Source organism: Astatotilapia calliptera, chromosome 17 (genome assembly GCF_900246225.1).
Source record: "Astatotilapia calliptera chromosome 17, fAstCal1.2, whole genome shotgun sequence".
Taxonomy (NCBI): domain Eukaryota; kingdom Metazoa; phylum Chordata; class Actinopteri; order Cichliformes; family Cichlidae; genus Astatotilapia; species Astatotilapia calliptera.
Genome location: NC_039318.1, coordinates 3,109,035 through 3,129,852, shown reverse-complemented (window position 1 = coordinate 3,129,852; position 20,818 = coordinate 3,109,035). Strand labels below are relative to the sequence as shown.

At 43.5% G+C, this 20,818-nt stretch overlaps 1 protein-coding gene and 1 long non-coding RNA gene across 3 annotated transcripts in view; one reads left to right on the top strand and one right to left on the bottom strand.

Annotated features, from left to right (window-relative positions):
- nav3 (neuron navigator 3) overlaps nt 1–20,818 on the bottom strand; it is a 415,168-nt gene that overhangs the window by 197,285 nt on the left and 197,065 nt on the right. The window lies entirely within an intron of this gene.
- Nucleotides 8,221–10,709, top strand: LOC113009705 (uncharacterized). Its single transcript, XR_003270235.1, has 3 exons — nt 8,221–10,251; nt 10,327–10,451; nt 10,529–10,709. It is a non-coding gene; the product is annotated as an uncharacterized LOC113009705 (long non-coding RNA).

Genomic DNA, 20,818 nt, shown 5'->3' with positions numbered 1-20,818 from the left:
TCAAAACATACTAAAATATGATTCATATTATCCAACCAGTACAAAAGAAGTCCATCTACTCTGTATCCAGTATGCAAGAATTAAAACAACCACCAATGTTTCAGGCTTTACAAGCAAAAGACCTGTTGCTCTTTTTAGCAACAAGCAGTGTTGGCATTGACTCTAGCAAAGTACAACCACACATGTACAACCACAAAGAGACAAGGGATGTCAGAGCTTGTTGATACTCATCACTTTACTAATTGATCATTGCCAGCGAGCATTCACTGATTGGGGATCAGCATGGACTAAAACCTTAACAGCTTTTTTGGTTGCAAAAAGGTGGAAAGGGTGCAAATTTGATTGGAATTTTTTGCAGCGGGATCATTCAGAGAAGCTTTGGAGTGGATCACAGTTAAATGTTCTTGTTTTCTACTGCAGACCTTGCAAAACTAACTAACTTTAACTAACTTTAACTAAAATCTTTGATTGTTATGTGACAATTCAAATTACGGAAGTCTTACCTCCCTCCTGCAACCATTGTGTTGTTTAACTCAGTAATTTATTTTTTATTATTATTATGCTGTGAAGTGGAGCCAGTTTAATGTACTTTTACATCTATTGTTTCTTTGTGAGTCTTGGCTGTGTTTTTAACATGCAGCTGTTGACAGCCTGAGACTTACTGTCAGCTATCAGATTTCTGTTGCCCAGGCAACTGGCAGAAAAATGCTTTTCACTCATCAATCTCTTGTCGTGTCCAAATTCATGGGCTGCATCCTCCTGAAGTCACATTTGTAGACCGATTACGTCACAGCGACGCGCTGAAGGCTGTCCAAATTCGTGCACTCCTCCGAATGCAGCCGACAAAGCCATCCTCCTTTTCCCCGAATTTGAAGGATGGGTCGGGCGTGTCCTTCTTGGCCTACCATATCCCAGAATTCATAGCACGGCCCAGCCAAACTCCAGTTTCCAACAATGGCGGCCGCTACTAAGTTTTAAAATTACTCATACTAATCTTTCTGGGTCACAAAATGTTTAACATATTTTCAGGCGAGAAAGTAGTTGTGTAAACATCAAATATCTGCTTGGTTTATCAAGATATCGCATATTTGCAAAAGTGCTTCGACGTTTTCGGAGACGTCTGCTACCCACCAGCTCGATAGCTAGCCGGGAGCTCGAGGGTTACTGATGCGGCCGAGAACGGCACAACTCCCGGCACATCATTTTCAGATCACCGCGGACTTTCGCTGCTCAGGTTAAACATAATATATAAGTCACTTAGACAACCTTAAAATGTTATTGTTGGGCTTTTTTCAGTGTTTTATTTGTTTGTGAGTAAATCGGTTTGGTTGAGATTAAAGTTATTAGATTAGATTAGATAAAATAAAACTTTATTAATCCCCCTCCTCCTTGGTTTTTACACAGCTGACTAAACGTCAAACAGAAAACTGATTAAACAGAAGTGTGAGATGGTCGAGAATTTACGCCAGTGTCCTGTTATATTTTAGATAGCAAGGAGCAGACGGCTGAGTTTATTGAACTCCACCGAGACAGCGGTGACGCTAATCACAAGGCTAGACCGTCCAATTTCACAGCCGTTTACTTCCGGCCTACCCGACCTTCTGAGGACCCGGCCCACGTAGACTGCGAAGGCCGGGTCCTCAGGAGGATGCAGCCCATGAATTTGGACACAACCTCTATCTCAGAAGAATAATCAGATTCTTTATAGGTGCTAGTAACCATAGGTTACTACTACAAAACAAGACAAATCACCTGATAAAAGCATGCCATATGCTTTTGTATTGTAGGCAAACACGAGGCATTTGTGTTCTCAAGGTTAAAGCAGCTGAAATTTAGGATGAAGCAGGGAAATTAATGTAGTGTTTTGATTTCTCATATGAATCACCACACAAAGCACAGGCACAGAGCTGTGGCAGAGTCAAAGAAGTGGCTGTCTTTAATCTCTAACATTCTCCCAGATGTGAATGGATTGAGTGAGGTCAAGGTACTACTGGTAAAGTGGTAAAGTTAGCATTGTATTGCATAAAGTAAAATATTTGACCTTCCTTATCTCTGTCTGTTGGTTTATTCAGTCTCAGAAGCAATTTGCCTTCTTATGTACCCCAAAATTACTATCCCTTAAATAAGTCTATAAAGGCTAGTAATTAGTGAAAAGAAAACTGAACTGAACTCTATTGGGGTAGCAGTGGAACAGCTGCAGTGGAAAGTAATTTAGTGAGTGATCTTGCAGTGGGAAACTTGTGATTTAGTTGCAGAGTAGCAGCTGTAACATCTTACCCAATACTACTGGCAAAACTCACTAATCACACTTCCTTTACGCAGATCCGGCAGCCACCTCCATGTAAAAGTAATGCGCAGTCCAGTTACTGCTACCATGATGTGATTAGCAGGCTTAATTAACTTTAAAATGCTACCCAGAGCAACATAGGCTTTATTTTTTTTGGATTGAAGCAGCGGAAGTAAATCAAATTGAGGAGGAAATAGTGATTTGCAATGCTGCCAAAAAATTGTAATTCCTTCCTACATGCCTTTATTGGCTTATTGCCTCCAGACAAACCGTTAAAACAGAAATTGCCGTGTGGAGATCTGTCGGGTTGCCTCTGGCAGGGCACACAGTTTTTTCACGGAGAACATATCAGGGGGAGTGTGCAGTCAGCTGGCTCAAATCCACTGTCAGATTCTTGTTAACAAAAAATACCAGCGCATCTAAATTAAGACAAACAGACTTTAGTCACTTTTTAACAACAAAAAAAGCCAACAACACTTTAAAAACTGCACATTTTCAAACCACAGTTACAGAGTGAGGGAATGGTAACTGATGGTAATGGTAAGTGATCTTGTAGCAGATGGGAGTCAGAGGGAAAGATAGCAGAATCTGCTCTACCATCAGCTTGACATGTAATAATGGTTTTTGTGGACCACAGCCACATGGAGCAATCTCCAAAGGCTTGATTATCAAAACTAACAGGAACTCATGGCTTTGCTGTGAATAATAAGACTGTTGCTTCATCGTGAAATTTGGATATGATTTCCAACTAGATCACTGACTTTACAGCAATAATGACACATGTTCGCTTATTTCTTTTTAACACTATAATCTTAACCTGTAATAAACTTTAAATCACATCTACAGCATTCCCTGTGGGAAACTGATTTTTTAATCTTTGATTTTGGAAGTTTCTGGTAGAAGAATCATACACAAATTCTTTTGACAGGTCACTGTACCTATTTCTCCTGCTTAAAGTGCTCTGATGAAAACCAAATAAAAGAGGGCTAAGAGGCCAACGGCAGGCTAGCCAGCCAGTTACCACAACCCCTCTTAACAGCGTATACACATTTTCCAATTAAGGTCTTCAACTCCCAGCTTTGCGCCCAGGCAGACTGCCACTGGCTGCCAAAACACGAACAATCTAGTCAGAAGACTTATTCTTATTCTCTGAAAGGCCATGGTGTGTGATGCTGCCTGCTCTGACACTTCATCAGTGGGTGGGCACTGGCGCGTGGGCACAAGGCTATAAAAGGTCTGGAGGAGTCCAATCCCAACACCCCAGTGCATTTGGACCAACTGCCAGTGTGTTGACGGTATAGATATGTTTGTGTGCCCTGGAGCAAAGTGGATAGACCTTACGTTTTCTGCAGAATTGTGAGTGGTGTTGTAACATATAGCAGACTCCTCCCACTGACTCATAACGCTGACCCGAAACTTCACTTTAAATATAATCTCGTCCTGCAGTGAAAATGGCTGTGTCACTGCTAACAGGCTGGTGGCAGCTTTTAAGTGTACCAAAAAAGATTTTACAAGAAGAACCACAAAACCACAAGTAAGTCAACTCAACTATACACTTTTTCAAAATGTCAAAATGACACCAAATATCCCCAGGCAGGTGTGTAACAGTTAAAGGTGCTGTATGAAAATGTGGGTGAACGCGTCTCATAGAGATCTGGGTGGTTTAAATGCAGTTCAGTTACAGGTAAGGAAAGTACCAGAGGTCAGCTAAGAAGATACTTTGCACATCAGCATCAATGTGCAGGCTAAGAATAAAAAATAATAAAATAAATATTTTTATAAATAAAAATAAAAAATTTATAAAATAAATAAAAAATAAAGGTAAAAAATGCTTCCTCAAAAAAAAAAGAAAGAATACATAAAGAAGAAATAATTCTTAGCTTAGATCAAACACTCAGTGTTAAACACGTTTTATGCATAATTTCTCTTCAACAGATTCAGTTTCAACTAGAGTTGCACGTCATCCAATCATCAGTGGCTGAGGACCCAGACAAAAAGCACAAATAGCAGGTGACTTTGCAACTATGCAGAAAACCACATTGTGTAAATATCTGGATCATAAGGTTTGAATGACTTCAATGAGAAAACACATTAACCTGTTTGCCAGCGCACATACAGCAGTGGCCAAAAGTTTAAATACAATCATCATGTACATGAATGTCATGGTAATTGGATTGGCTTTAAAAGAGGAAGAGCTGGGTCCGCAAGTCTCTAATCCACACTTTGTCAAAAGGCTGAAATGTGTAAATGTAAACTGATTTAACGTGCCTTAGAAAGTTGCACCTCAACCACATGTTTTTGGTGTCCATCAATAGCATCTGGCATAATACTGGCTGGATATCTGACTATTCTTGGTATAGTTCATGTACATTAGTTTGGTTCCTGGCATGACACTGCTTTTAAGTGTAATCCAAACACTTCCAATAGGGTTTAGGTCAGGGCCATTCTACAAGCTTAGTGTTAACAGTGTGCTTGATGTATGTTTGGGATCATTGCCCTGTAAGAATACCTGTGTCCAAGTGGTAACTATTTAGCTGTTGACTTGAGGTAAAATTAGGATAATAATAATAATAATAATGGATTGCATTTATATAGCGCTGTTCAGGGCCTTCAAAGCGCTTTACAATTCCACTATTCGACCCCTCCTAACTACGGTTTTATCAGTGAGGCCAGGGTGAGCAGGAGAGGAGGAGGGGTTGCTGTCTTATTCAATGTAAGCAGCTATCTCCTGGAAGTTTTCAGTCTTTTGAATATGTGGCTTTACAGCTGAAGGCCCCATCCAAAGTTGTGTTTCTTAATGTTTACAGGCCTCCCAAATACTGCACAGACTTTTTTAATGACCTCAGTGAACTGCTGTCTGTGATCTGTGTTGATTTTGACTGTGTAATTATTGTTGGGGATTTTAACATTCATGTGGAAAACCCTCAGGACAAAGGGACTAAAGACCTGAGTAACACTCTGGGCAACTTTGGGCTGACTCAGCATGTAACAGAGGACACACATAATAGAGGACACACTCTCGACCTACTGATCTCCAAGAGCCTGAGCATTTCAAACATTACTGTGTCTGATGTGGGCTTATCTGATCATTACTGTGTTTTCTTTGAAAGTAAAATCTCAGCCCACACAAATATATCAACAGCAGTGATCACAAAACGGTGTATAACTGAAGACAGTAGTGAGATCTTTAACCAGGTCTTCCCATTAACACCTGACCTGTCCAAAGGTTCAGTCAATGAGCTCGTCAATAGCTTTAATGCAAAAATGTTAAATGTAATGGACACTATTGCCCCCATTAAGGTGAAGGTTATCTCTGGAAGGAAGACATCTCCATGGAGAAACTCCACACTGGTGAAAAATGAAAAAAGAGAGTGTAGGAAAGCTGAGCGCAGATGGAGAAAAACAAACCTCCAGGTTCATTATGACATCTATAAAGAGAAACTTCACAATTATAATTTACAACTGAGGAGTGAAAGAGGGTCCTATTTCTCTGACATCATCACTGAAAACAGCCATAATGCTCGGGTCTTATTTTCTACAGTTGACAGGCTAACAAACCCTCCTGTGCCAGTGGCAGCTGAACTTCATTCAACCATGGCCTGCAATGACTTTGCCAAATTCTTCACAGACAAAATCCAAAAGATTAGACAAGCAGTTGGTACATCAACAGCAGATCCAGGATATGTACTGTGTCCACTGAAAAACTGTTTAAACACCATCAAACAGTTTCACCCGATTAACAGCAAAGACCTGGAGGACATCTTAGGTCAACTGAACTCCTCCTCCTGCTGTTTAGATGTCCTGCCAACAAGTTTTTTCAAAAAGGTCTCAAAGACTTTAGAGTCAGACCTGTTACAGATCGTCAACTTTTCCTTAATGTCAGGTGTGTTTCCAGAACCACTAAAAACTGCTGTAATCAAACCTATACTGAAAAAGGACAATCTTGACAAGACACAAATGAACAACTACAGGCCGATCTCAAATCTCCCATTTTTAAGTAAGATCATTGAAAAAGCAGTTTGTCAACAGCTCAATTACTTCTTAAAACAGAATAATTGCTACGATGCCTTCCAGTCAGGTTTTAGACAGAACCACAGCACTGAAACCGCTCTGACCAAAGTGTTTAATGACATATGTCTGAATACAGACAGTGGAAAAATGTCAGTCTTAGTTTTACTGGATCTCAGTGCAGCATTTGATACAGTTGACCACAACATATTACTCAAACGACTGGAGAACTGGGCAGGTCTTTCAGGAACTGTACTAAACTGGTTCAAAACATACGTAGAAAACAGGAAATACTTTGTATCAATAGGTAACTTCACATCCGAGCAGACAAGTATCACATGTGGAGTTCCCCAAGGTTCCATCTTGGGACCCCCTCTGTTTAACATTTACATGCTCCCACTGGCACAGATTATAAAGAACAACAAAATAAACTACCACAGCTATGCAGATGACACACAAATATATATCACAATGTCACCAGGAGACCGAGGCCCTGTACAGGCTCTTGGTAAATGCATTGAGGAAATTAATGACTGGCTGTGCCACAATTTTCTCCAGCTAAACAAAAACAAAACTGAGGTAATAGTCTTTGGCGCCAAAGAAAAACGATTACAGGTCACCAGAGAACTTCAATCTATACATCTAAAAACCACAAACCAGGCGAGAAATTTGGGTGTAGTGATGGATGCAGACCTAAACTTAGAAAAACACATTAAGACAATAACAAAATCAGCTTACTATCACCTCAAGAATATTTCAAGGATAAAAGATCTGATGTCTCAACAGGACCTGGAAAAACTAGTCCATGCATTCATTTTTAGTAGGCTTGATTACTGTAACAGCATCTTTACAGGTCTACCTAAAAAATCAGTCAGACAACTACAGCTCATTCAGAACTCTGCTGCTCGAGTCCTCACTAAGACCAAAAAAGTGGACCACATCAGTCCAGCTCTGAGGTCTTTACACTGGCTGCCTGTCCGTCAGAGGATAGACTTTAAAGTTCTGATGCTGGCCTATAAAGCTCTGAATGGTTTAGGACCAAAATACATCAGTGACCTCCTGACCCAGTATGAACCTTCCAGATCCCTCAGGTCATCTGGATCCGGTCTTTTATCAGTTCCCAGAGTCAGAACCAGACACGGAGAAGCTGCATTCAGCTTTTATGCTCCTTATATCTGGAACAAACTCCCAGAAAGCCTCAGATCAGCTGAAACACTCAGTTTATTTAAATCCAGGTTGAAGACTCACCTGTTCTCAGCTGCATTTGAATAAAGCACCAAATCCACACTTTTAAGCTTAAATTTCAAAACTTACACTAACTACTGATCTTATCTATTTCTGATTTTATCTGTTTTGATTTTATATACTGTTTTGTTTGTTTGTTAAGCTTAAATTTCAAAACTTACATTAACTACTGATTTTATCTACTGTTCTGATTTTATCTGTTTTGATTTTATATACTGTTTTGTTTGTTTGTTTGTTTGTTTGTTTGTTTGTTTGTTTGTTTGTTTGTTTGTTTGTTTGTTTGTTTGTTTGTTTGTTTGTTAAGTGGGTTTAGAGCTCTGGGTAGCGCCCCAGCTGGGTCTAGACTGGGTCTAGAGAGTATTTTAAATTCAGGGAATTTAAAATAGAAAGTAGCTCGTCCACAGAAGGACTGGTAGCTCCCCTTACGATAAGGGTTCAGATCGCGCGAACAAGTGTGAAATGTGTGTGTTTAGTTAGTTTGTTTGTTTGCTTGTTTTAATCAATTTTAAATCATGCTTTTTATTTGTTTTTGTTTCTAATGTCTCTGTAAAGCACTTTGAATCACCTTGTTGTTGAATTGTGCTATACAAATAAATTTGCCTTGCCATTTGCCTTGCCTATTCATTCACTCTCACATTCACACACTGGTGGAGGCAGCTACAGTTGTAGCCACAGGTGCCCTGTGGCAGACTGACAGAAGCGAGCATTTGTAGATAGTTCTCCTCCTTCATTATTCCATCTACTTTGTGCAGTTACACTGGCAGCAAGAGTACCAGAGCATGATGCTAATACCGAAATACTCGATAGCTGGTTCCAACATATCTGTTTTTATTGTGGTCAAATAACTCAATCTCGTCTGATTATGAACGTTTTCCCCAGAGCATTTGGTTTGTCCATGTGGGCAGCTACAAATTTCAGAGACTGAAGGTATTAACAGTGGAGCAGGGGCTTCTTTTTCTCAGTCCATGGCAATGTAAAACTTGCTTCACTGTGGACACTGACACTGGTATTCTAGCAGATTCCAGTTCATGGCAGAATTGAGCCTTGGTGGTTCCAGCATTGTCCTAAACATCCAAACCACTTTCCTCTCATCTGAGGGTTTTTCTAGTCCTTGGCAAAGTGGTGACATATCCAGGTCCAAAGACCTTCCCAACTTGTGTAAATCTACAATTCTTTGTCTTAGATCATCACTGAGTTCCTTAGACTTTCCCACTGTTCTGAGTATTGGTCAATCCAATGAGTGCTGTCAAATGCTGGCAAGGAGAAACTAGCAGTTGTAATCACTCATGATCACTAATGGGAAGTTAACAGGCCCTGGCCTTGTCAAGTTAAAATCGTAGAACCTTCAGCACCACTTATTAAAGGATTTAAGTGAGTGTATGTATATATTTGAGCCTGTGTGGGTTCCAAACTATATAATAATTCAACCCAGGAAAAAGGACAGTTCAAAAACAATTAAAAGCCCCCAAATTGCCATGATATTCATGCCTACGGTGAGTGTATGTAAACTTCTGACCCCAACTGAATACATCAACAACTCAGTTCACGTATATCCTGACAAGACTGTATGGTTACACTTACAAAGGATTGGTCAGTTTGTTCTAAGTTTAATCACAATGATGTGTAAAAATATATTTTCTAGTCTATATAGGATGAACTGCAAGAAGCCATATTCTTTTGGTTCGGCCACTACAATTACTCCAGGCTTGGCTACTTCAAAGAAGCATGACAAACACACTAAGCATCATGCTCCATTATCTCATCCTCTTGCTGTAAAACTTGCTGTCAGAATCATCATTGCCTTTTTAATTTGCAAAGTTTCCTAAACCAGAAGCTAGCTGTAGGGGCCAAGACAGATCTGGAGAAGACAAACATGATGATGGTCAGCCACAGGCTCTTTTCTCAAACTTCCCAGTTACCGCTGTCATCTTGTATCGAGCAAGGGAAAGGCAGTGCACGGCAGGAAAATGCTTTTTACAAGTGACAGGGGTTACTGCTAAGTCACAGTTGGGTTTCCTACAATGAATATGCAGTAAGAGAGAGAGTAGAGATGGTAAGTACATGTATTCACATCTGAATGCATATACAGATATTAGTATTATCAAGTATTCCATCAAAAACATGCTCCAACTCCAAATATGTAATATATATATATAAAGTCCTTATTAGACTGCCAGCTAAATCTTATCAATCACAGGCTGGTGATTTCATCTTTGCATGGAACAGGTTTGTCTTTCAGATTTTCTTCTAAATGTAATGTTAAAAAGTAGTTGATGGGTTGTAGACTGTTGGTAGGTGACTAGGTTGCGATGAGCTGCAATGGACTGGTGGTGACTAACTAACTAACCCAGTGCTTCACTGTTCCAGAGCTGAGTTCCATTTTTCCACTCAAATAAATAACGTCACAGCACCTGTGAGAACAAATAGCACAGAGAGCAGTGAGGCCTAACTTTACAATTTTACTAAATGAAGAGAGACACTGTGGCCTAAATAGTGCCGTTACTTCAGGTATGATTCAAGATGAGGAGAATAATCAGGCCTCTTTAACTGGATAAAAGTTTGGTTCTGTCGTGGTCTGGGTGGTTTTCCACAGCATCAGCTCCTCCCCACTGGGTGGAGTCTTTGTTGCTCCTCACCTGATGGCAATCGTACCAGCAGTATTTATGACCGGCGCACTCAACTGGTCTTCGCCAGATTATCTGCCAACTTTAGTCAGTTCTCGGCCTCACGTCCGTTCCTTGGTGACTAATCGTGTGTATTAACTGAATCTCTGTTTTTCTCGTCAGCCTCTGAAACCCACCTACCAAGCTCTCCTGGATACCAGTTTGCTTCCTGCCTCCCTGCATTGCATGCAGCACCCACCTGGACCTCTCCTGCCTCCCCCCTCCACGCAACCCCCACCTGCAAGCTTGTAAGACAGCTCAGTGTACTTAGATTCACTCGCAAACCTCTGTGGGATTCCCCTGACTGCTCTGTCCTCTGTTTCAGTGCCCTGGCCCGCCACAGTTTCCCCTGCCCAGTACCTGCACCCAGTTCTCCCTGCCATCTAGTTATCACCACAGTATTTTTCTCTCGCCTCAGACACCTAGTTTATGTTCATTGATTCTAGTCTGCACTTTCTGTTAGCCTCTGAGCATTGTAAAATAAAATCTCTTTTCGTTACACCTCACCCCTGGCCTCCGGTTTTGAATCTGCACTTGAGTCCATCCCATGTCCACGGGCCACTGCGCCTGACAGGTTCCTCAATCATCAGTTCACTGCCTCCTTGTTCTGTATTAAGTTAAGCAATTTAGACACTTGAACAGAAGCAGGGTACTGTAAAGGCCAGTTTTACTTTTCTACCATCATGATTTCATATAACCAAACAAATGTACAGCAGTTCTGCCTTGTGTTTCCACTGTTTACTCAAGCCGAAAACATACAAACTGTTAAGGAGAAGAATGTGGTGGAAAACACACAGCAAGATGTACAGGGTGGGCTATTTATATTGATACACCGTAATAACATGGGAATGGTTGGTGATATTAAAGTCCTGTTTTTGGCACATTAATATATGTGAGGGGGCAAACTCCTCAAGATGGGTGGTGACCATGGTGGCCATTTAGAAGTCGACCATCTTGGATACAACTTTTGTTTTTTCAATAGGAAGAGGGCCATGTGACACATCAAACTTATTGGTAAAGTCACGTGAAGAACAATGGTGTGCTTGGTTTCAATGTAACTTTATTCTTTCATGAGTTATTTATTCATGAATATTTTTAAAGAAGCAGCTGCGGAGAGTGCAGTCAGTGGCAAAACAGGAAGCTGACCTAAATTGGAATTTTCTCTCATTAGATACAAGCAGTTTGACTAACCTTTCAACAAGTTGTGCAATTGGCCAAAAAACTTCCAAAGGATAGGGTGACGTCCCACTATGGAAAGTAAGCCGAGTCTGAAACGTCCCACCCACCCAGCTGGAAAGCGCTCCCACAACTACTGGACTGTGAAATTACCACAAACACGATGGGAGAAAAAAGAATAAAACACATCTTCACTGCCTCAATGCAAAGAGCCAGGAATGTTAATTTCACAAACAAACTTCCCACCAGATACTGTAGTGGAGAGACTTGAGCATTAGCTTTTTCTGTGGTTACTGGCTAGAAAACAAATAAACTGGCTGCCCTTAGGGGGAAAAGGAGCCAAAAAGAGTAATTTTAAAAACTTGAGTTTGATGCAGGTGGCAGAGCAGTACGGTCTGGAGCTGTCCATCAGAATAAAAATACAGAAGATAACAAAAACTGGGTAATGCAATTTGTCATTCAGCAGAGATTTAAAAAATCTGACAAACCAGCTGTAACTGAATGCACATAAGGTTTTTTTGCTCCCCTTTTGAGTTTTTTAACGCTGTTATTTTTTCTTCCTGCTCCAAGACATATTCTTTGCACGCCCACTTGAGCTTGAGGTCAGGCGGTGAAAGAGGCCAGGTTTGGCTGAGTGTTCGCAGCGGGGAAACCATGTCTCTCCTCGTGGTTAATACCCAGTGGAGCCACTGTGCACAGCAACTATAAAATGGACCTAATAGCTCTGATGAGGGTGGAGGTGGGGGCATGTGGATAAGAACCACAGATGCTATTGGCCTGAAGCATCATGCGATAGGCTGCTGAATATTTGCAAAAATGACTTTGAAGCACACCTACTCATTATGGTAATAGGCAGCTCTTAAAATCTGACGTATGGACAAATGGCTGTGGTAAAACAGAGCCGGGATGGGTGAAGGTCACAGAGTACATCAACAGTATCAAAGAATTTTCTGTGTGTCCTGGCATGACCTCTTTATTCCGTAGCGAGCATTGGTTTCCCTCGGATCCGTTTGATTTCATTTGTCCAATATAACAATTTTATAAATCATTGAGTTCACAAGGATTACATTTCATCTAATTTCATTTACCTAAGTGAACTGAGCCTGGCAATACATCTTAGGTGATAAATAAGTCGGTGTCTTCTCTCTCTCTCTCTCTGTAATACCAAAAGACTCATAATAATAAATGATGACATGGCTTAATTCGAAGCACAGCTGATTGCCAGTTCTCAGAGAAACCCCAAATGGTCTAAAAGCCCCAAATATTCTAAACTACAACAGACTGTTGAAAACAGGAGCAAGAAATTGCCTTTGGGAAACTGGAACCAATTTTGGTATCACTGAAATTTCTTAAATACTGTTGCAACAAGAAACAACAATGGTGCTCATGTACTTATGTGATGAACACCAGAATCCCAGTCAACATGTTCTAGTGCCGAAGATGAATTCAAACATCCTGTTTTCTTTGATCTCCAGTTCAAAATCCAATTTCTTTTAAGGCCGGGGGAGGGGGGGGGAGCAACAAAAAAGTAACAAATGATGGATATTTCCACTTGTGAACTGTTAATTAAAACATAAAAGTGGACTTTGCAGCGCTCTAAAGATTACAATTGTTTCAGCAAACAGGATGGTGTGGTCAAATTAGGATTTTCCTTGAAAATTTTTGTGCACTGAAAATGTATTTTAATGTGTGCATCAGAGAAAGAAGTTCACTGAAGACTCTAACTACCCGATCTTCTTTAGAAAAATGTTTAACGAAACCAAATCAAAGCAAATCCTGTGGCATTCGCATTCAAAAATAAACCACCAAACATCAGACATTGTGACAACAGCTTCAGTAGAAAATCTCACACAGAAGTTGAGAATGAGCGCAGTCTGAGACTCTTCCAACAGACTCAATAAACTGATCTGTAAGGCCAGTAATGTTGTGGGGATGGAGCTGGACTCCCTTAAGGTGGTGTTGGAGAGGCGGATGTTGTCCAAGATAAAGACAATGTTGGATAATACCTCCCACCCACTCCACGACATGCTGGTCAGTCACAGGAGCACGTTCAGTGAGAGACTGAGATTACCAAAAAGCACCAGTGAACGACACAGAAAATCATTCCTGCCTGTGGCCATCTCTCTGTACAACACATCCACTTAACACACTGTGAACACTGCAATAGCTGCACCCTTTTTGCACATGCTCTTCTTTCTCATTCAGCTTTATCAATAGGTGACTAGGTGATATATATATATATATAAAAAAAACACCCAGCACGCCCCTGCGGGCGGTTTATCCTTCAAGCTCGGGTCCTCTACCAGAGGCCTGGGAGCTTGAGGGTCCTGCGCAGTATCTTAGCTGTTCCCAGGACTGCGCTCTTCTGGACAGAGATCTCCGATGTTGTTCCCGGGATCTGCTGGAGCCACTCGCCTAGCTTGGGAGTCACCGCACCTAGTGCTCCGATTACCACGGGGACCACCGTTACCTTCACCCTCCACATCCTCTCGAGCTCTTCTCTGAGCCCTTGGTATTTCTCCAGCTTCTCGTGTTCCTTCTTCCTGATATTGCTGTCATTGGGAACCGCTACATCGATCACTACGGCCGTCTTCTTCTGTTTGTCTACCACCACTATGTCCGGTTGGTTAGCCACCACCATTTTGTCCGTCTGTATCTGGAAGTCCCACAGGATCTTAGCTCGGTCATTCTCCACCACCCTTGGGGGCATCTCCCATTTTGACCTCGGGACTTCTAGGTTATACTCGGCACAGATGTTCCTGTACACTATGCCGGCCACTTGATTATGGCGTTCCATGTATGCCTTGCCTGCTAGCATCTTGCACCCTGCTGTTATGTGCTGGATAGTCTCTGGGGCATCTTTACACAGCCTGCACCTGGGGTCTTGCCTGGTGTGATAGACCCCAGCCTCTATGGATCTTGTACTCAGAGCTTGTTCTTGTGCTGCCATGATTAGTGCCTCTGTGCTGTCTTTCAGTCCAGCTTTGTCCAGCCACTGGTAGGATTTCTGGATATCAGCCACCTCCTCTATCTGCCGGTGGTACATACCGTGCAGGGGCCTGTCCTTCCATGATGGTTCCTCGTCTCCCTCCTCTTTCTTGGGTTTCTGCTGCCTGAGGTATTCACTGAGCACTCGGTCAGTTGGGGCCATCTTCCCAATGTATTCTTGGATGTTCCTTGTCTCATCCTGGACTGTGGTGCTGACACTCACCAGTCCCCGGCCCCCTTCCTTCCGCTTAGCGTACAGCCTCAGGGTGCTGGACTTGGGGTGAAACCCTCCATGCATGGTCAGGAGCTTTCTTGTCTTTATGTCAGTGGCTTCTATCTCCTCCTTTGGCCAGCTTATTACCCCAGCAGGGTACCTGATCACGGGCAGGGCGTACGTGTTGATGGCCCGGATCTTGTTCTTACCATTCAGCTGACTCCTCAGGACTTGCCTGACCCTCTGCAGGTACTTGGTGGTTGCAGCCTTTCTAGCGGCCTCTTCATGGTTCCCATTTGCCTGCGGGATCCCCAGGTACTTGTAACTGTCCTCTATGTCTGCAATGTTGCCTTCTGGTAGTTCAATCCCCTCAGTTCTGACTACCTTCCCTCTCTTTGTTACCATCCGACTACACTTCTCCAGTCCGAACGACATTCCAATGTCATTGCTGTATAGCCTGGTAGTGTGGATCAGTGAATCGATGTCTCGTTCACTCTTGGCATACAGCTTGATGTCATCCATGTACAGGAGGTGGCTGACAACTGCTCCGTTCCGTAGTCGGTATCCGTAGTCAGTCTTGTTAATGATCTCACTGAGGGGGTTCAGGCCTATGCAGAACAGCAGTGGGGACAGAGCATCTCCTTGGTAGATCCCGCACTTGATGGTAACTTGTGCTATGGGCTTGGAGTTGGCCTCTAGTGTTGTACGCCACATCCCCATTGAGTTCCTGATGAAGGCTCTTAGGGTCCCATTGATCTTGTACAATTCTAGGCATTCCAGTATCCAGCTGTGGGGCATTGAGTCATAGGCCTTCTTGTAATCAATCCAGGCAGTGCACAGGTTGGTCAGTCTGGTCTTGCAGTCTCGGCTGATTGTTCTGTCTACCAGTAGCTGGTGTTTTGCACCTCTGGTATTCTTGCCAATTCCTTTCTGTGTCCCGCTCATGTATTGACCCATGTGCCTGTTCATCTTAGCCGATATGATGCCTGACAGGAGCTTCCATGTAGTACTGAGGCAGGTTATTGGTCGGTAGTTGGAGGGGACCGGTCCCTTCTTGGGGTCCTTGGGGATCAGGACCGTCCGGCCTTCAGTTAGCCATTCCGGGTGTCTTTCGTTAACTAGCAGCTGGTTCATTTGTGCTGCCAGACGCTCGTGGAGTGCAGTCAGCTTCTTCAGCCAGTAGGCGTGAACCATGTCGGGCCCTGGTGCTGTCCAACTCTTCATACTGGAGACCCTTTCTTGGATATCTGCCACTGTGATGGTTACTGGACCCTGTTCAGGGAGGTCGCTGTGGTCTGCCCTCAGATCCTCTAGCCACTGAGCATTGCCGTTATGGGTTGCATCCTTCTCCCATATGCTCTTCCAGTATTGCTCCGTCTCCAGCCTTGGTGGTGCTGTTCTCTTATTGTTCCCTTGCCACTGAGAGTACACCTTTGCTGGTTCTGTGGAGAACAGCTGGTTTATTCTCCTGCCTTCTATCTCTCTGGTGTACCTCCTCAAGCGGCTGGCCAAGGCTGTGAGTCTTTGCTTGGCAGTTTCCAAGGCCTCAGGTATGGACAGCTGAGGCCTTGGATATATAAAAAAACACCCAGCACGCCCCTGCGGGCGGTTTATCCTTCAAGCTCGGGTCCTCTACCAGAGGCCTGGGAGCTTGAGGGTCCTGCGCAGTATCTTAGCTGTTCCCAGGACTGCGCTCTTCTGGACAGAGATCTCCGATGTTATTCCCGGGATCTGCTGGAGCCACTCGCCTAGCTTGGGAGTCACCGCACCTAGTGCTCCGATTACCACGGGGACCACCGTTACCTTCACCCTCCACATCCTCTCGAGCTCTTCTCTGAGCCCTTGGTATTTCTCCAGCTTCTCGTGTTCCTTCTTCCTGATATTGCTGTCATTCGGAACCGCTACATCGATCACTATGGCCGTCTTCTTCTGTTTGTCTACCACCACTATGTCCGGTTGGTTAGCCACCACCATTTTGTCCGTCTGTATCTGGAAGTCCCACAGGATCTTAGCTCGGTCATTCTCCACCACCCTTGGGGGCATCTCCCATTTTGACCTCGGGACTTCTAGGTTATACTCGGCACAGATGTTCCTGTACACTATGCCGGCCACTTGGTTATGGCGTTCCATGTATGCCTTGCCTGCTAGCATCTTGCACCCTGCTGTTATGTGCTGGATTGTCTCTGGGGCATCTTTACACAGCCTGCACCTGGGGTCTTGCCTGGTGTGATAGACCCCAGCCTCTATGGATCTTGTACTCAGAGCTTGTTCTTGTGCTGCCATGATTAGTGCCTCTGTGCTGTCTTTCAGTCCAGCTTTGTCCAGCCACTGGTAGGATTTCTGGATATCAGCCACCTCCTCTATCTGCCGGTGGTACATACCGTGCAGGGGCCTGTCCTTCCATGATGGTTCCTCGTCTCCCTCCTCTTTCTTGGGTTTCTGCTGCCTGAGGTATTCACTGAGCACTCGGTCAGTTGGGGCCATCTTCCCAATGTATTCTTGGATGTTCCTTGTCTCATCCTGGACTGTGGTGCTGACACTCACCAGTCCCCGGCCCCCTTCCTTCCGCTTAGCGTACAGCCTCAGGGTGCTGGACTTGGGGTGAAACCCTCCATGCATGGTCAGGAGCTTTCTTGTCTTTATGTCAGTGGCTTCTATCTCCTCCTTTGGCCAGCCTATTACCCCAGCAGGGTACCTGATCACGGGCAGGGCGTACGTGTTGATGGCCCGGATCTTGTTCTTACCATTCAGCTGACTCCTCAGGACTTGCCTGACCCTCTGCAGGTACTTGGTGGTTGCAGCCTTTCTAGCGGCCTCTTCATGGTTCCCATTTGCCTGCAGGATCCCCAGGTACTTGTAACTGTCCTCTATGTCTGCAATGTTGCCTTCTGGTAGTTCAATCCCCTCAGTTCTGACTACCTTCCCTCTCTTTGTTACCATCCGACTACACTTCTCCAGTCCGAACGACATTCCAATGTCATTGCTGTATAGCCTGGTAGTGTGGATCAGTGAATCGATGTCTCGTTCACTCTTGGCATACAGCTTGATGTCATCCATGTACAGGAGGTGGCTGACAACTGCTCCGTTCCGTAGTCGGTATCCGTAGCCAGTCTTGTATATATATATATATATATATATATATATATATATATATATATATAGTGCTATTCCTTACTTAGTGTATTGTCTGTCTGTTTTACTGTTTGCACTGGAGCACTGTATAGCAAAGTATTCTGATTCTGATTCCACAATCCAGAAGGTATAAGTCAGGCACAAGCTCAGCTGACCAGAAACAACAATCAGTGCTGCAACACCGGGCACGAGGTGTAGACTGCAGAGAAAGGCAAGTCTCGTGGGTCCATGTTAGCTTCTCTCAGTGACTTGCCAGAAAAGTGAGAGCTGTTGCCGGGGGGGCTCAAAGCCACAGGCTGTCTGGTGGGACTAACAACGAAGTCAGCAAATCAAAGTAGAGCTGCTGTAACTCTCTTTGTCATTTTTCCACGTCTCCCTGTGTGTACACTGTCCTGATCCGTGGGCTGTGTAGGTTTGCTCTCCTCTACTGCCTTTCTTCCTCTCACTTAGTTTAGATTACTTTTCATTTGGCCCAAACATGAAGAAGAGGAGACAGATCAGGAGAAAAAATCAATGGCAAAACTGTAAATGTAAACGTTACTACAAGCAGACCCGCTTGATAGGGAAAGTGTTTATGCATAGTTTTGTAAATATCTGCATATTTATAATTAGTTTCTCTCAGTGTCCATTCTCCATTACCAGAAAGAAAATGCCCACCAATTCTCACTGAGTTGTTGCTTCTTAAAAAGAACATAACATAGTCAAAGGAGCTTGCAAAGAAAAGCGACTGGACTTCTTTAAGTTGCTTGACGACGTTTCACCTCTCATCCGAGAAGCTTCTTCAGTTCTAAGGTCAAATGGTGGAGAGTCCCAGATATAAACCTAGTGGGAGTGACCCCCACGGAGGGACAAAAGGACCCCCTGATGATCCTCTAATCGCCTGAGCCAAGGTGTGTAACTGGGTGTGGGTCCCCATCAGCCAGAGTTTCGGGTGTGTTCATTGTGAAACCTGGCCCCACCTTATCATGCGAATTCCTGAGGTCAGATGGCCCAGGATGTGAGTGGGCGTTAAGGCGTCTGGGAAGGGATCTCAAAACTGGATTATAGATGGCAGAGAGTTGGTGTCGTAAACCCCCGCCTCTGTTCAAAGATGGTTGCTCACAGTGGACATAGATGGCTTCTTTCACTCCTCTTTCAAACGCCTTAATGCCCACTCACATCCTGGGCCATCTGACCTCAGGAATTCGCATGATAAGGTGGGGCCAGGTTTCACAATGAACACACCCGAAACTCTGGCTGATGGGGACCCACACCCAGTTTCACACCTTGGCTCAGGCGATTAGAGGATCATCAGGGGGTCCTTTTGTCCCTCCGTGGGGGTTACTCCCACTAGGTTTATATCTGGGACTCTCCACCATTTGACCTTAGAACTGAAGAAGCTTCTCGGATGAGAGGTGAAACGTCTTCAAGCAACTTAAAGAAGTCCAGACGCTTTTCTTTGCAAGCTCCTTTGACTACGATGACCTGGATGACTGAGAACCTTCACAGACATAACATAACTTAAAGAGAACATAACTCACAGTGGTGAGTCTGAAATCTACGGTTAGTGATGAACCTCAGAGAAGCATGATACACAGTATCAACCATTCGAAGACATTGAGCAGAAGCATTCATATATAGAATATCTCCATAATCCAGCACAGGCAAAAATGTTGCAGCAACAAGCCGCTTCTTTGTGTTAAACGAGAAACACAACTTTTTAACTTCAGATTTTTCACAAGATTCTCTACATGTGGTTTGAAGGTCAGCGAGTCATCAATTAAGATTCCCAGATATTTATAGGTGTGAACCAACTCTATTCTATTACCTTCAAGAGTGGTTACTGATGGGATTGTTTGGGCCCATTTCCTCGATTTAGAAAACAACATGAGCTTTGTTTTGTCTGCGTTGAGAACAAGTTTAAGCTGAAGTAATGAGTGCTGGACAGCAAAAAAGGCTTTCTGCAAGGAGTCAGTGGCTTGGACAAGAGTTGAACCACAGCTGTAAATAACTGCATCATCAGCATAGAAGTGCAAGTTTGCCTCTGGCACATTTAGACCAAGATTGTTTTTGTAAATGATAAATACAATTTATCTATTATGTATTTTCACACATAAATCTACTGCTCGTAGGGGATTTTCTGTTGTGGGACAGTTGTTTGGGAAAATGAATCGTCCAGCTGTCCTGATGCATGCTCGATCATCCAGGTAAGTAAATCCCAAAAGGTTGATTCTGTTCATCTGGACGTAGTGTTGTCAGTAGGAGAAACGTTTCTCACTCATCCAAGTGACTTCTTCAGAAAAGGGAAAGATCATCTCTGAATTAAAGAGGGGCCCTAAGGGTATATCTATCACCATCTTACAATGCTGTGATTGCAGCCATTCCCCAACTCTCTGTGAATGGTACTCAGGCCACTGATCAACGGTCTTTGATCAGTAGTTGTTGATCAATGGTTATGAGAATTTGCATATTAATCATCAAGGAACTGACCTCACAGCCCATTGTTCATTCAGTGGTGCTAGTGTCACTCATTGTGTAAATCTACTGTTTATAAGGTTGGGGAAACCTGCAGTCAGCTGAGATTGAAGAAGTCACTCGGATGAGCGACAGGATAATAATATTACTAACAGTATATAAATAAGCAAAGGCTAGATGTTGAAGGCTTTGTTGAAGAGGTGAGTTTTAACAAGTTTATTAAAAGAGTCGAGCGACGGGGCTTGCGTACCTTGGATGGGACAGAGTTCTAGAGGGCGGGGCCAGGACACTGAAGGCCCAGAACCTCCAAAGGTATGGAGGTTGATGGACTGAGGACCGTAGTGTCCGAGACTGGGTGCAGCAGGTCAGACCGCAACTGCAGGATCAGGGCGTTGAGGGATTTGTAAGTGAGAAGAAGGATAATTAACCCATAAGAACCCACAGTGACACAGATGTCACCACCCATTTAAATACTGAGAAAAGTTTCTTTTATAAAACACGACTGAATATCCTGATGCAGTCACTTAAATCACCTTCTGATGCTCGGCTTCAACTCCAGCAGGCTCTCTTGAAAAATGTAAATGTATATAAATATAAATCCTCTGTTCTTTGTCTTTTTTCTTCCTCAGCCTGGATGAGACAGTTGTAAAT